The following is a 14196-nucleotide window of genomic DNA, read 5'->3' as shown; positions in this document are numbered from 1 at the left end:
CTGTGTGCTCTAATCTGGCTGGAGGACCAGTGTACTGCATCTGCGTTTCTCGTCTTCTTTAAACTGCCAGACGGAAAATGGGCAATGAGATCTTAAGAAACCCTCTGTGGTGTAAAGTTTCTCATAATCTAGATTCAGTACATTTTAGGCCTGACCGTGAAAAACTTATGAAATTCCTAAATGTCATCTGCTAGCGTGTGTAGTGCCAACAGTAAAATTCGGAGGCGGTGGTGTTATGGTGTGGTCGTGTTTTTTATGGGGCTTGCACACCTTGTTGTTTCGCGCGGCACTATCACAGAACAGGCTTACATTGATGTTTTAAGCACCTTCTTGCTTCATGCTGTTGAAGAGCATTTCGGGGATGGCGATTGCATCTTTCGACACGATTGAGCACCTGTTCATAATGCATGGCCTGTGGTGGTTTGGTTACACGACAATAACATCACTTTAATGGACTGGCCTGCACACTATACTGACCTGAGTCCTATAGAACACCTCTGGGATGTTTTGGAACGCCGACTTCGTGCCAGGCCTCACCGACCAACTTCGTTACCTCTCCTACCAACTTCGTTACCTCTCCTCAGTTCAGCACTCCGTGAAGAATGGGCTGCCAATCCCCAAGAAACCTACCATCACCTGATTGAACGTATGCCTGCGAGAGTGGAAGCTGTCATCAAGGCTAAGGGTGGGCCAATTCCATATTGAATTCAAGCGATGGAGGGCGCCACGAACTCGTAAGTCATTTTCAGCCAGGTGTCCGGATACTTTTGACGACATAGTGTAGCTATGTTAAACGGTATGTAAACGAAAAAGTTTGATTTCACGCGATAAAGTGTTAGGCATATCCTAAACAAGTCCAAACACTTGGAGGCTATCGTAAAGTAGAATACCGCATTCGAGATAGGTCCTGGGAACATCATCCTATCTCCTCAAACAATTACTCTTCAGCTCTGGCTTAACTAAAAGTTGCGCATCGCCAAATATAACATAATGGAATGAAAAACAGATACTGCCACTGGCAACGCCACAGTTGAAATCGCCATGGAAGAACTTGACAAAGCCATTAAGAAGTCGAAAAATGCTTATGCAATTGTTTCAAATAGTGTAAGAGTGAGACAGATTAAACATTCAGACACCACGTGGAGTTCGTTGTGTATATTGGTTAAATTGTCCCTAAGTAACGAACAAACGACCAATAAACTCCATAGCCGGCCAGTGTGGCCAAGCGGTTCTAGGCGCTTCAGACTGGAACAGCGCGACCGCTACGGTCGCAGGTTCGAATCCTGCCTCGGGCATGGATGTGTGTGATGTCCTTAGGTTAGTTAGGTTTAAGTAGTTCTAAGTTCTAGGGGACTGATGAACTCAGATGTTAAGTCCCATAGTGCTCAGAGCCATTTGAACCATTTGAATAAACTCCATAGACGTTTTCTTACTTTCGCAGCTTACGGTCGAGGCGACAAGCAACGCAGTCCCAGTGCGATAAGGTGTGCAATCTCAGTACACGAAGCAATTAAGCTATCAAGCAAAAAATTTATCAGCGGACACGTTCAATTTCCATCACTTAAGAGTACCATCGAAGTAGTTCAGACAATGGTTACCAGCCTAACCTTGATCCACGAAACGAGGCTAAGAACGATACCATCTACATGCGACTATCAGTTCTGTAGCAACCTGATTACATTACGTTTAGTTCCAAATTTCAACCTTGAACCGGAGATATACATCGCTATCGGATCTCCACTTAACTGCCTCCACTTCACTCCCAGCTATAACAATACAATGCCGTAAAAAATTGAGAAGACAAATGTTCAGAGCAAGTAAGATCCAAAATTCACAGGAAACCAAGCACATTAGATCTCACGGGAAAAAAAGTCATTCATTCCCCTTTTAAAGAGCCCTCGACCGCTATATTTTCACGAAGTTCTGTCTTCTACGTACTCACTTTCCACGTTTCTGAAAAGATACACGAGCGAAATGTCAGCTGAAAAAACTGAGGAATAAGCGTGAGTTATCTGTTCTACAATGGCTGAAAATTGACAGTAAGGCTATTGCCAGCACAACCCCTCTAAACAATGAGGGGGGGGGGGGGGGCGGTTGTAAATAACTGATATTAACAAGTAAAAAAACGTGTAAACAGAACTCATATGCTGGTGATTCAAAGGTAACGAGTTGGCAACAGTTTCCAAGAAAACTGCAATCTCGGATCATTTTTGAAGCAGACGTGTCTGGCGCATGGGTGTTGGGGAAGGGTTGTTGCGGAATGCGGGAAGGGGGGGTAGCACGGGGCGATCGAGGCGTTACTGAATGGACTTCACTCTCCCTTCCCCCTCCCCGCCACCAGTACTTCAGAAGAGGAAAATTCTGAATGAACGGAAAAACCGTGGGACGCGACTAGATCACTATATAAAAACTTGTAACTTACGAATTGCTTACACAGTGAGCGACCTGAAGTGATGCGTGTTTTATAATTAATTGCACATATTAAGTCAATATTTGCAACAAGGGCGGGCGATCTAGCATGTGGTGGGAATCTGGCGAACGCTGATTGGCTCGATGACAAAGTCGTGCAGTTAAGTTCGAGGAGACGCCAGCCCACTAAACCTACTGGGCAGGAACGTGGTCCATGTGACTGGCTGTCTATAAGCTCTATGGAACTGCGATAGCACACGTGAATGAGTCTCAAGAATTAGCTGTATAGACGATTTGTTGTTTATTTATTTATTGCTTTTTTATTTTTGATCTTTTTTGTCAGTATTTGGTAATAATTTAAATTAAATTTCGATGAATGTTTACTGTGCCTCATGGTACCAAAATGCCCTCATAATTTGTAAGTTCCACCAGTAATATACAGTATGAGGCACCTAAGACAGGCTACCTGAATAACTCGGCCACTTTTAGTGACAGAAGAAAATCTTTCAAACTAAAGCTGCTTAGATTGAAAGGGCATATTGTGTCATGTTCATCATTTTTTCGTAGGTGGAAGGGCAGATAAGTTGTTATACTCAACTTTGTTATTTGAAATTGATTGGCATGTTATATTATTAATCTTTTAATAATATGTCTGAAGACGCGTGCAGTTCATTAGGTTGTACAGTAATGATCTTTCGTCAGATCATAGTGTTGAACTTCTACAAGTCCCTTTGCAAACGTATACAGTGGAATTAGGATGAAAGGTACAATAAGTGATTTAATGGCATCAGATAATGTTGTTACAATATCTGTTCAAAATGGTGACAATTAGCAGTCATGCATGCTGTAAAACGATTGGATGTGTACAATACTGCACGCTGAATTTCAGACGAGCTGAGAGCAGAGCAAGCTTCGTGTAATACGATATTTCATGTCTTCCCGACTATTTTGGAACTTCTCGATAAGTAGTTCTTTCAATTTACCCCACAAGTAAAAGTGCAGAAGCGTTAGGTCGCGGAAACGCGTAGGCCATTTTGGATTGGAAGATTGACCAGTCCAACTATATTCAAGACCGTTGTTCAGAACCCCTGCAATTTTCCGTGCAGAACGCGCAGGGCATCCTTCTTGTTGTTGCCACACGACTTGTCGTATGTCCAGAGGGATGTCTTCTAGTAAAAGTGACAGTACTTCCGTCAAGAAGTCAAAATACCTCTCACTATTTTAGTTCCCATCAATAAAATATGGACCAATAATTCGGTTATTTAGAAGACTGCACCACGCGTTGACTGACCAAGGTCTTTGTCCGCTCCTCTCAGCCACTGTGAGTGTTCAAGGACCAGTAGTTCATGGTGCGAAGGTTAACGTGCCAGTGGTGTGTAAATGATAGTTCATCTGTAAATAACATCTCGATCAAGAACACGTCGTGTGTTTGCAGTTTCCGTAGGGCCTTTTGACAGAATTGTACCCTTTAACAAAAGTCATCACCGAGGAGCTCCTGATGAAGTATTATGCGGTATGGGTGAAATTTGTTGCAATGTAGTATTTCCAGAATACTTCATTGACTGATTCCACCCGGACATTCGAGCTGTCTTGTACTACACGTGGAGTGTGTTCTGCAGTTACCAAGATGGCAACTGCATGTGGCTTGTCGGTTTCTTATTTGATCTGCTTACGTTTTTTATCCCCCCCCATGAACCATGGACCTTGCCGTTGGTGGGGAGGCTTGCGTGCCTCGGCGATACAGATGGCCGTACCGTAGGTGCAACCACAACGGAGGGGTATCTGTTGAGAGGCCAGACAAACATGTGGTTCCTGAAGAGGGGCAGCAGCATTTTCAGTAGTTGCAGGGGCAACAGTCTGGATGATTGACTGATCTGGCTTTGTAACGTTAACCAAAACGGCCTTGCTGTGCTGGTACTGCGAACGGCTGAAAGCAAGGGGAAACTACAGCCGTAAATTTTCCCGAGGACATGCAGCTTTACCGTATGATTAAATGATGATGGCGTCCTCTTGGGTAAAATATTCCGGAGGTAAAATAGTCCCCCATTCGGATCTCCGGGCAGGGACTACTCAAGAGGATGTCGTTATCAGGAGAAAGAAAACTGGCGTTCTACGGATCGGAGCGTGGAATGTCAGATCCCTTAATCGGGCAGGTAGGTTAGAAAATTTAAAAAGGAAAATGGATAGGTTAAAGTTAGATATAGTGGGAATTAGTGAAGTTCGGTGGCAGGAGGAACAAGACTTTTGGTCAGGTGAATACAGGGTTATAAATACAAAATCAAATAGGGGTAATCCAGGAGTAGGTTTAATAATGAATAAAAAAATAGGAGTGCGGGTTAGCTACTACAAACAGCATAGTGAACGCATTGTTGTGGCCAAGATAGACACGAAATCCACGCCGACTACAGTAGTACAAGTTTATATGCCAACTAGCTCTGCAGATGATGAAGAAATTGATGAAATGTATGACGAAATAAAAGAAATTATTCAGGTAGTGAAGGGAGACGAAAATTTAATAGTCATGGGTGACTGGAATTCGTCAGTAGGAAAAGGGAGAGAAGGAAACATAGTAGGTGAATATGGATTGGGGGGAAGAAATGAAAGAGGAAGCCGCCTTGTAGAATTTTGCACAGAGCATAACTTAATCATAGCTAACACTTGGTTCAAGAATCATAAAAGAAGGTTGTATACCTGGAAGAATCCTGGAGATACTAAAAGGTATCAGACAGATTATATAATGGTAAGACAGAGATTTAGGAACCAGGTTTTAAATTGTAAGACATTTCCAGGGACAGATGTGGATTCTGACCACAATCTATTGGTTATGAACTGCAGATTGAAACTGAAGAAACTGCAAAAAGGTGGGAATTTAAGGAGATGGGACCTGGATAAACTGAAAAAACCAGAGGTTGTAGAGAGTTTCAGGAAGAGCATAAGGGAACAATTGACAGGAATGGGGGAAAGAAATACAGTAGAAGAAGAATGGGTAGCTCTGAGGGATGAAGTAGTGAAGGCAGCAGAGGATCAAGTAGGTAAAAAGACGAGGGCTAATAGAAATCCTTGGGTAACAGAAGAAATATTGAATTTAATTGATGAAAGGAGAAAATATAAAAATGCAGTAAATGAAGCAGGCAAAAAGGAATACAAACGTCTCAAAAATGAAATCGACAGGAAGTGCAAAATGGCTAAGCAGGGATGGCTAGAGGACAAATGTAAGGATGTAGAGGCTTGTCTCACTAGGGGTAAGATAGATACTGCCTACAGGAAAATTAAAGAGACCTTTGGGGAGAAGAGAACCACTTGTATGAATATCAAGAGCTCAGATGGCAACCCAGTTCTAAGCAAAGAAGGGAAGGCAGAAAGGTGGAAGGAGTATATAGAGGGTTTATACAAGGGCGATGTACTTGAGGACAATATTATGGAAATGGAAGAGGATGTAGATGAAGATGAAATGGGAGATAAGATACTGCGTGTAGAGTTTGACAGAGCACTGAAAGACCTGAGTCGAAACAAGGCCCCCGGAGTAGACAACATTCCATTAGAACTACTGATGGTCTTGGGAGAACCAGTCATGACAAAACTCTACCATCTGGTGAGCAAGATGTATGAGACAGGCGAAATACCCACAGACTTCAAGAAGAATATAATAATTTCAATCCCAAAGAAAGCAGGTGTTGACAGGTGTGAAAATTACCGAACTATCAGTTTAATAAGTCACAGCTGCAAAATACTAACGCGAATTTTTTACAGACGAATGGAAAAACTGGAAGAAGCGGACCTCGGGGAAGATCAGTTTGGATTCCGTAGAAATGTTGGAACACGTGAGGCAATACTAACCTTACGACTTATATTAGGAGAAAGATTAAGAAAAGGCAAACCTACGTTTCTAGCATTTGTAGACTTAGAGAAAGCTTTTGACAACGTTAACTGGAATACTCTCTTTCAAATTCTGAAGGTGGCAGGGGTAAAATACAGGGAGCGAAAGGCTATTTACAATTTGTACAGAAACCAGATGGCAGTTATAAGAGTCGAGGGGCATGAAAGGGAAGCAGTGGTTGGGAAAGGAGTGAGACAGGGTTGTAGCCTCTTCCCGATGTTATTCAATCTGTATATTGAGCAAGCAGTAAAGGAAACAAAAGAAAAATTCGGAGTAGGTATTAAAATTCATGGAGAAGAAGTAAAAACTTTGAGGTTCGCCGATGACATTGTAATTCTGTCAGAGACAGCAAAGGACTTGGAAGAGCAGTTGAACGGAATGGACAGTGTCTTGAAAGGAGGGTATAAGATGAACATCAACAAAAGCAAAACGAGGATAATGGAATGTAGTCAAATTAAATCGGGTGATGCTGAGGGGATTAGATTAGGAAATGAGACACTTAAAGTAGTAAAGGAGTTTTGCTATTTAGGGAGTAAAATAACTGATGATGGTCGAAGTAGAGAGGATATAAAATGTAGACTGGCAATGGCAAGGAAATCGTTTCTGAAGAAGAGAAATTTGTTAACATCGAGTATAGATTTAAGTGTCAGGAAGTCGTTTCTGAAAGTATTTGTATGGAGTGTAGCCATGTATGGAAGTGAAACATGGACGATAACCAGTTTGGACAAGAAGAGAATAGAAGCTTTCGAAATGTGGTGCTACAGAAGAATGCTGAAGATAAGGTGGGTAGATCACATAACTAATGAGGAGGTATTGAATAGGATTGGGGAGAAGAGAAGTTTGTGGCCAACTTGACTAGAAGAAGGGATCGGTTGGTAGGACATGTTCTGAGGCATCAAGGGATCACAAATTTAGCATTGGAGGGCAGCGTGGAGGGTAAAAATCGTAGAGGGAGACCAAGAGATGAATACACTAAGCAGATTCAGAAGGATGTAGGTTGCAGTAGGTTCTGGGATATGAAGAAGCTTGCCCAGGATAGAGTAGCATGGAGAGCTGCATCAGACCAGTCTCAGGACTGAAGACCACAACAACAACAACACGTTTTTTATTTTTATCGACGTTTACCTGGTTCCTGATATGTTTGTATTATCTTCGCAAAAATAGATCGCGATGATGCTGAACGCTTAGGATATCTCTCAATATAAAAAGACACTGCTGCTCTCATATTTTGACGTCATTCGCCGTAAATAAAAATCTATCCATTTTCTCGGCTTTTGCATGTAACATTGTGAAGATCTGATAACTTTATGTAGTTGGTTCAGATGGCTCTGAGCACTATGGGACTTAACTGCTGATCTTGAGGGATTGCATAGATTTTCTTACTGGTGGATTATGTATTGTCCTTTACAGCTTGAGCTCCTTTATCATCTTAGCACATCCATTGTCTAACGGCTTGTTGTTACTGGTTAATAAGATTCTGTTACATGCGAACTGGTAGTTCTGGAATATGACAAAAATAAATTAAATACTGAATAACAGGGTAGCCGCTAGGCTATAAAAGAAAGAAGCCAGTTCTGCTGCTCTTCATGTCTACGACATAGCAGTGACTCAACTTTCGTAACCGTACAGAATGAGGCACTTAAAGACAGGACGCCTGAATAACCCAACAATTTTATTCATAGAAGAAAATTCTCGAACAAAACCTGCTTAGTTTGAAGCGGAACATAGTGTGGTGTTCATGCCGACCGGAGTGGCCGTGCGGTTCTAGGCGCTACAGTCTGGGGCCGAACGACCGCTACGGTCGCAGGTTCGAATCCTGCCTCGGGCATGGTTGTGTGTGATGTCCTTAGGTTAGTTAGGTTTAATTAGTTCTAAGTTCTAGGCGACTGATGACCTGAGAAGTTAAGTCGCTTAGTGCTCAGAGCCATTTTTTGTGGTGTTCATCATTTTTTTGTGGGTGGAAGGCTAGAGGAGATTATGACAGTCAACTGTGTTATTTTAAATGAGTTTGTATGTCATATTATTTACCCCGAGTTTGTATGTCATATTATTTACCCTTTAACAATACTTTTGAAGACATGTACAATGCATTACGGCCTGTTTGGGTATGTATGAGGCTCTGTTAATCATGCAGCATCAGCGACACAGAATGAGTAGACCACGTGGCTGTTTTAGTGTACAGGTTACATAGAATGTGAACAATATTCCACTCACTGCAGGTTTCACGTGTTTATCTGTTGCGTGGAGACATTACTCTGTGGTTTGCTGTTGTAGCGGGTAGACGAGGTCTAAATAAAGAGCCAGCCGGAGTGGCCGAGCGGCTCTAGGCGCTACAGTCTGGAGCCGCGCGACCGCTACGGTCGCTGGTTCGAATCCTGCCTCGGGCATGGGTGTGTGTGATGTCCTTAGGTTAGTTAGGTTTAAGTAGTTTATCTGTCAGAAATACAAATCACTGTTTGGAATTTTTAAAACTGCAGAAATACGGAACCATAGTGTTGACATTCAACAAGAAGCAATGACAAGCAAGCCTTGTGGCCTGACTTTTAACGTGGGTAACTTTCCGAAAGCTGGGACTCCGTAGTTGTCCATATAAATTATGGAAATATAACCGTTGTGAGTACTCGTTATTGTTTCTTGATTAGTGTCAACACTATGGTTATATATTGGTATTGTTGTTGTTGTTGTTGTGGTCTTTAGTCCAGAGACTGGTTTGATGCAGCTCTCCATGCTAGTCTATCCTGTGCAAGCTTCTTCATCTCCCAGTACCTACTGCAACCTACATCCTTCTGAATCTGTTTAGTGTATTCATCTCTTGGTCTCCCTCTACGATTTTTGCCCTCCATTCTGCCATCCAGTACTAAATTGGTGATCCCTTGATGCCTCATAATATGCCCTACAAACCTATCCGTTCTTCTAGTCAAGTTTTGCCCAAATTTCTCTACTTGCCAATTCTATTCAATACCTCCTCATTAGTTATGTGATCTATCCATCTAATCTTCAGCATTCTTCTGTAGCACCACATTTCGATAACTTCTATTCTCTTCTTGTCTAAATTATTTATCGTCGACGTTTCACTTCCATACACTCCATACAAATACTTTCAGAAATGACTTCCTGTCACTTAAATCTATACTCGATGTGAACAAATTTCTCTTCTTCAGAAACGTTTTTCCTTGCCATTACCAGTCTACATTTTATATCCTCTCTACTTCGACCATCATCAGTTATTTTGCTCCCCAAATAGCAAAACTCATTTACTTCTCTAAGCATCTCATTTCCTAATCTAATTCCCTCAGCATCAGCAGATTTAACTCGACTACATTCCATTATCTTCGTTTTGCTTTTGTTGATGTTCATCTCATATCCTCCTTTCAAGAGTCTGCCCATTCCGTTCAGCTGCTCTTCCAGGTCCTTTGCTGTCTCTGACAGAATTACAATGTCATCGTCGAACCTCAAAGTTTTATTTCTTCTCCATGGATTTTAAGTCCTACTCCGAATTTTTATTTTGTTTCCTTTACTGCTTGCTCAATATACAGATTGAATAACATCGGGGATAGACTACAACCCTGTCTCACTCCCTTCCCAACCAGAGCTTCCCTTTCGTGACCATCGACTCTTATAACTGCCATCTGGTTTCTGTACAAATTGTACATAGCCTTTCGCTCCCTGTATTTTACCCCTGCCACCCTCAGAATTTGAAAGAGAGTATTCCAGTCAACATTGTCAAAAGCCTTCTCCAAGTCATTTCAAAAATTTCACACAATAATTCGTATTTTTGACAGATAAATCTGATGATGCATCTATACTGACATGAAGCCGTCAGCTGCGAATAAAGCACGTTCATACAGCTATGCGCCTTTTGGAAACACCTCATCATTCTTGACTTTTTAACTTTTGTAACTTTTATGATAATTTGAAGGGTTATTGAGTATTGAGTGTTGTTATTATTATTCATAATGTGTCTGAGCTGTGGTCGCCCTCCTGAGAAAGTTGTTTGTAACAACTAAAAATATTATTGTGACGAACATATGGTACTGCTACTGGTGTAGCACGGCATTCAGCGATATAATTGAGTTTCAGTTGATCCCTGCGATGGCCAGCTGTTCCACACTCCATACGAGTGCTAAGTCTCGTGGTTGCAAATCCTTCTGCTGTATTTTCCAGATTGGGAATCCGTATAACCCGGCGTACATGGAGCAGTACGACCTGCATCTGAAGGCGCCCTTCAGCTTCTGGGGCAGAGTGCAGAGCACCCTGGTGCACCTCTCGATACGCGCCGCTGACTGGTGGATAACTGAAGCCTTCCTCGAGGAGAAGGTGCGTGCGGTATTGGGCGGAGACACACCCAGATTGCAGGATGTGCTGCACAACACCAGCCTGGTGCTGGTCAACAGCCACTCGAGCTGGGACCAGCCGCTGCCAGCGGTGCCGGCTCTCGTGCAGGTGGGCGGCCTCCACGTCGAGGAACCCCGGGCGCTGCCACAGGTACAGTGCTCCAGTTTCCCTCCCATTTCACTTTTGTTATTGATCCTGAGCAGGAGAGGAGTGGGAGAAGTGGGCCTATTGCATGCGGTGCCCGCTGATGAGCCAAAACATTACGACCATTGTCACACAGGAAAGAGATAGCACAGTAAGCCGGTTTCAAACTTGTTTCCAGATGTAAAGTTCAAGTATATAGGCTTGATCAAAGCTGGAATATTCAGGCCTGTGAGATGGATTCAAGCTTGAAACAAACATCAAAGCTGCAAGAGTTCAAGCTATATTTCAAGCTTGACTTATCAAGTGTGGCTCCAGCTGTATCTACACACGTGGAATACAGCCTGGTATTTACAGCTTGTTTTAAGCTATATAATTATTAATCTGAATTTATTGAACCTAATTAATTAAGTAAATATCAGAATGGAAATGGTGTGAAAAAAATTATCAAGACATGTATGTTTAAATTTTTTATTTTCAAAGTGTTTAAAATTGTTTTATTTTAAAATTTAATTTTTCTGAAGCCCCTCCGGCCCCAGCACACAGACCAGAGCAGGATCAAATATCGCTGACTTCTGCCGTTATAATGATCCTGTAACAGGTAAAAGAAAATGTTAGTCATACCTAAACATAAAAAATGTCATTACTATTTGTATTCGCAAAGAAACTTTTCACACTTCACGATTATTCATTCATGGTGTGACACATGCGAGTACTTACAAGTAAACAAATGTAATAGGGCGATATATATAAAAAGGCGAGATTTTAAAAAGGTAAAATAACATTAAGTTTTAATTTATTGGTGCTACGTACTAGAGAGCTAGTTTAAAATGACCTCTTTTTGCTGAACAACTTGTAATATGTATTCTTAGCTGGTAATCCATTTCACTTTCATCCAGGCTCAATTTTTCTACATAAAAGAATATATTTCTTTACGTTACGTAATAATATTTAACATTTGTAATATTAATGTACCACTCGAGAAAAATGCACCAACGTACCTGTAATACACTATATATCCTCTTCAGACCCGGTGTAGCAGTAAGGCAGGAGACGCCACACACTTACCGAACTGTTTTCCAGTATAAAACAAACTTCACAACAGTCGACAATCATTAACGCGCGTCACAAAGGTAAAATGGCCGTAAACCTAGCAGTCAGTGCAAGGCTTATAAACGCTTGTGGCGCTTCCCGTGGACGTCTATGGAAGCTATGCTGCGGGCGCATCTGCTGTACAGCCTTCCAGGGAAATTACAGTTTATTTCAAGCTTGGGAAAATTATTTTAATTCAAGCTAAATTTTTACAGCTTGATGTAAACTGTGTAACAGGTTGATTTTTCGATCTTGAATTTTCAACTGAACCTAAACTCAATATCCACCTTGAAATAAGCTTAATTAATTAGTGGGAATGGAAAGTGGCTGGGGCAGGGGGATTGTATTGGCGTAAACACCTAGCAAATTTTATCTGCGAGGCGTATGTATTCCAAAACTAAAGTCCGTTTGCTCACAAAAAAAAAGCTCATGAGAAAAGCTTTTATTCACAGCAATACTTTACTGCATATCTACTTCACTTTTCCACGTAATCACCGTTCACACCTATAAACTTTCTGTTGAACACTGTTGCAGAAACAACTAAAAAAGCAGGCCAAATTTAAACGAACGCAAAATCCTCAAGATTGGCGATCTTTTACAGAAGCTCGAAATTTAGCGCGGACTGTGAGATGCTTATAATAGTTTGCACAACGAAACTTTATTTCGAAACCGGGCAGGAAATCCAAAGAGACTCTGGTCATAAGTAAAGTATACCAGCGGCAAGACGCAATCAATGCCTTCTCTGCGCTATTACAATGGAAATACTATCGATGACAGTCTGCGAAAGTAGAGTTACTAAACACAAAAAAGCACTCCGTCTTCAAGCCACGAGTGGCCTACCGGGACCATCCGACCACCGTGTCATCCTCAAGGAAGGATGCGGATAGGAAGGGCGTGGGGTCAGCGCACCTATCTCCCGGTCGTTATGATGGTATTCTTAACCAAAGCCGCTACTATTCGGTCGATTAGATTAGATGGGTAGATCATATAACTAATGAGGAGGTATTGAATAGAACTGGAGAGAAGAGGAGCTTGTGGCACAACTTGACTAGAAGAAGGGATTGGTTGGTAGGACGTGTTCTGCGGCATCAAGGGATCACCAGTTTAGTATTGGAGGGCAGCGTGGAGGGTAAAAATCGTAGAGGGAGACCAAGAGATGGATACACTAAGCAGATTCAGAAGGATGTAGGCTGCAGTAGGTACTGGTAGATGAAGAAGCTTGCACAGGATAGAGTAGCATGGAGAGCTGCATCAAACCGGTCTCAGGACTGAAGACCACAACAACAACAACAACAGCTCCTCAATTGGCATCACGAGGCTGAGTGCACCCCGAAAAATAGCAACAGCACATGGCGGCCTGGATGGTCACCCATCCAAGTGCCGACCACGCCCGACAGCGCTTAACTTCGGCGATCTCACGGGAACCGGTGCTTCCACTGCGGCAAGACCGTTGCCGTACTAAACACGGCCTTCCGAACTTCCTTCACCATAGAAGACGAAGTAAATAATCCAGAATTCGAATCAAGAACAGCTGCCAACATGAGAAACGTAGAAGTTGATATCCTCAGAGTAGTGAAGCAACTTAAATCACTTAGCAAAAGCAAGTCTTCCGGTCCAGACTGTATACCAATTAAGTTCCTGTCAGAGTATGCTTGGTGCAATAGCTCCGTACTTGACAGTCACTCGACGGAAGATCGGTACCCAAAGACTGGCAAGTTGTACAGGTTAAACCGATATTCAAGAAAGGCTGTGGGAGTAATTCACTAAATTACAGGCCAACATCATTAACGTCGATTTGCAGCAGGATTTTGGAACATACATTGAGTTCGAAAATTGTGACACGGTGGATCTCGTAAAACCGAATTCTCTCACAATTTCCAGAATGGAATACCCCATTCGTCTAGAAGCAACTGCCGGCCGCGGTGGCCGTGCGGTTCTAGGCGCTTCAGTCCGGAACCGCGGGACTGCTACGGTCGCAGGTTCGAATCCTGCCTCGGGCATGGATGTGTGTGATGTCCTTAGGTTAGTTAGGTTTAAGTAGTTCTAAGTTCTAGGGGACTGGTGACCTAAGATGTTAAGTCCCATAGTGCGCAGAGCCATTTGAACCATTTAGAACCAACTATCATTCCGTGTTCAAAGTCTGTTAATTTCCGATGTACGGCCACAATCACGTCGGAAGTCTTTTCACGTGAATCACCCGAGTACAAATGACAGCTCCACCAATGCACTGCCGTTTTATACCTTGTGTGCGCTGTACTACCATCATCTATATATGCGCATATTGATATCCCGTGACTTTTGTCACCTCAGTGTAAATTACACTGGCAAAGGGCACAAAATTA

General features: G+C 42.4%; 1 protein-coding gene and 1 pseudogene across 1 annotated transcript in view; one reads left to right on the top strand and one right to left on the bottom strand.

The window, feature by feature from the left end:
- Nucleotides 1-14196, top strand: part of LOC126263199 (UDP-glycosyltransferase UGT5-like) — a 62759-nt gene that overhangs the window by 31717 nt on the left and 16846 nt on the right. The gene's annotated exons all lie outside the window — the stretch shown is intronic.
- LOC126263910 (5S ribosomal RNA) lies at nt 13192-13309 on the bottom strand (annotated as a pseudogene).

This window comes from Schistocerca nitens, chromosome 6 (genome assembly GCF_023898315.1).
Source record: "Schistocerca nitens isolate TAMUIC-IGC-003100 chromosome 6, iqSchNite1.1, whole genome shotgun sequence".
Taxonomy (NCBI): Eukaryota; Metazoa; Arthropoda; class Insecta; order Orthoptera; family Acrididae; genus Schistocerca; species Schistocerca nitens.
The sequence above is the reverse complement of the archived record's forward strand: the minus strand, read 5'-3'. Positions and strand labels throughout refer to the sequence as shown.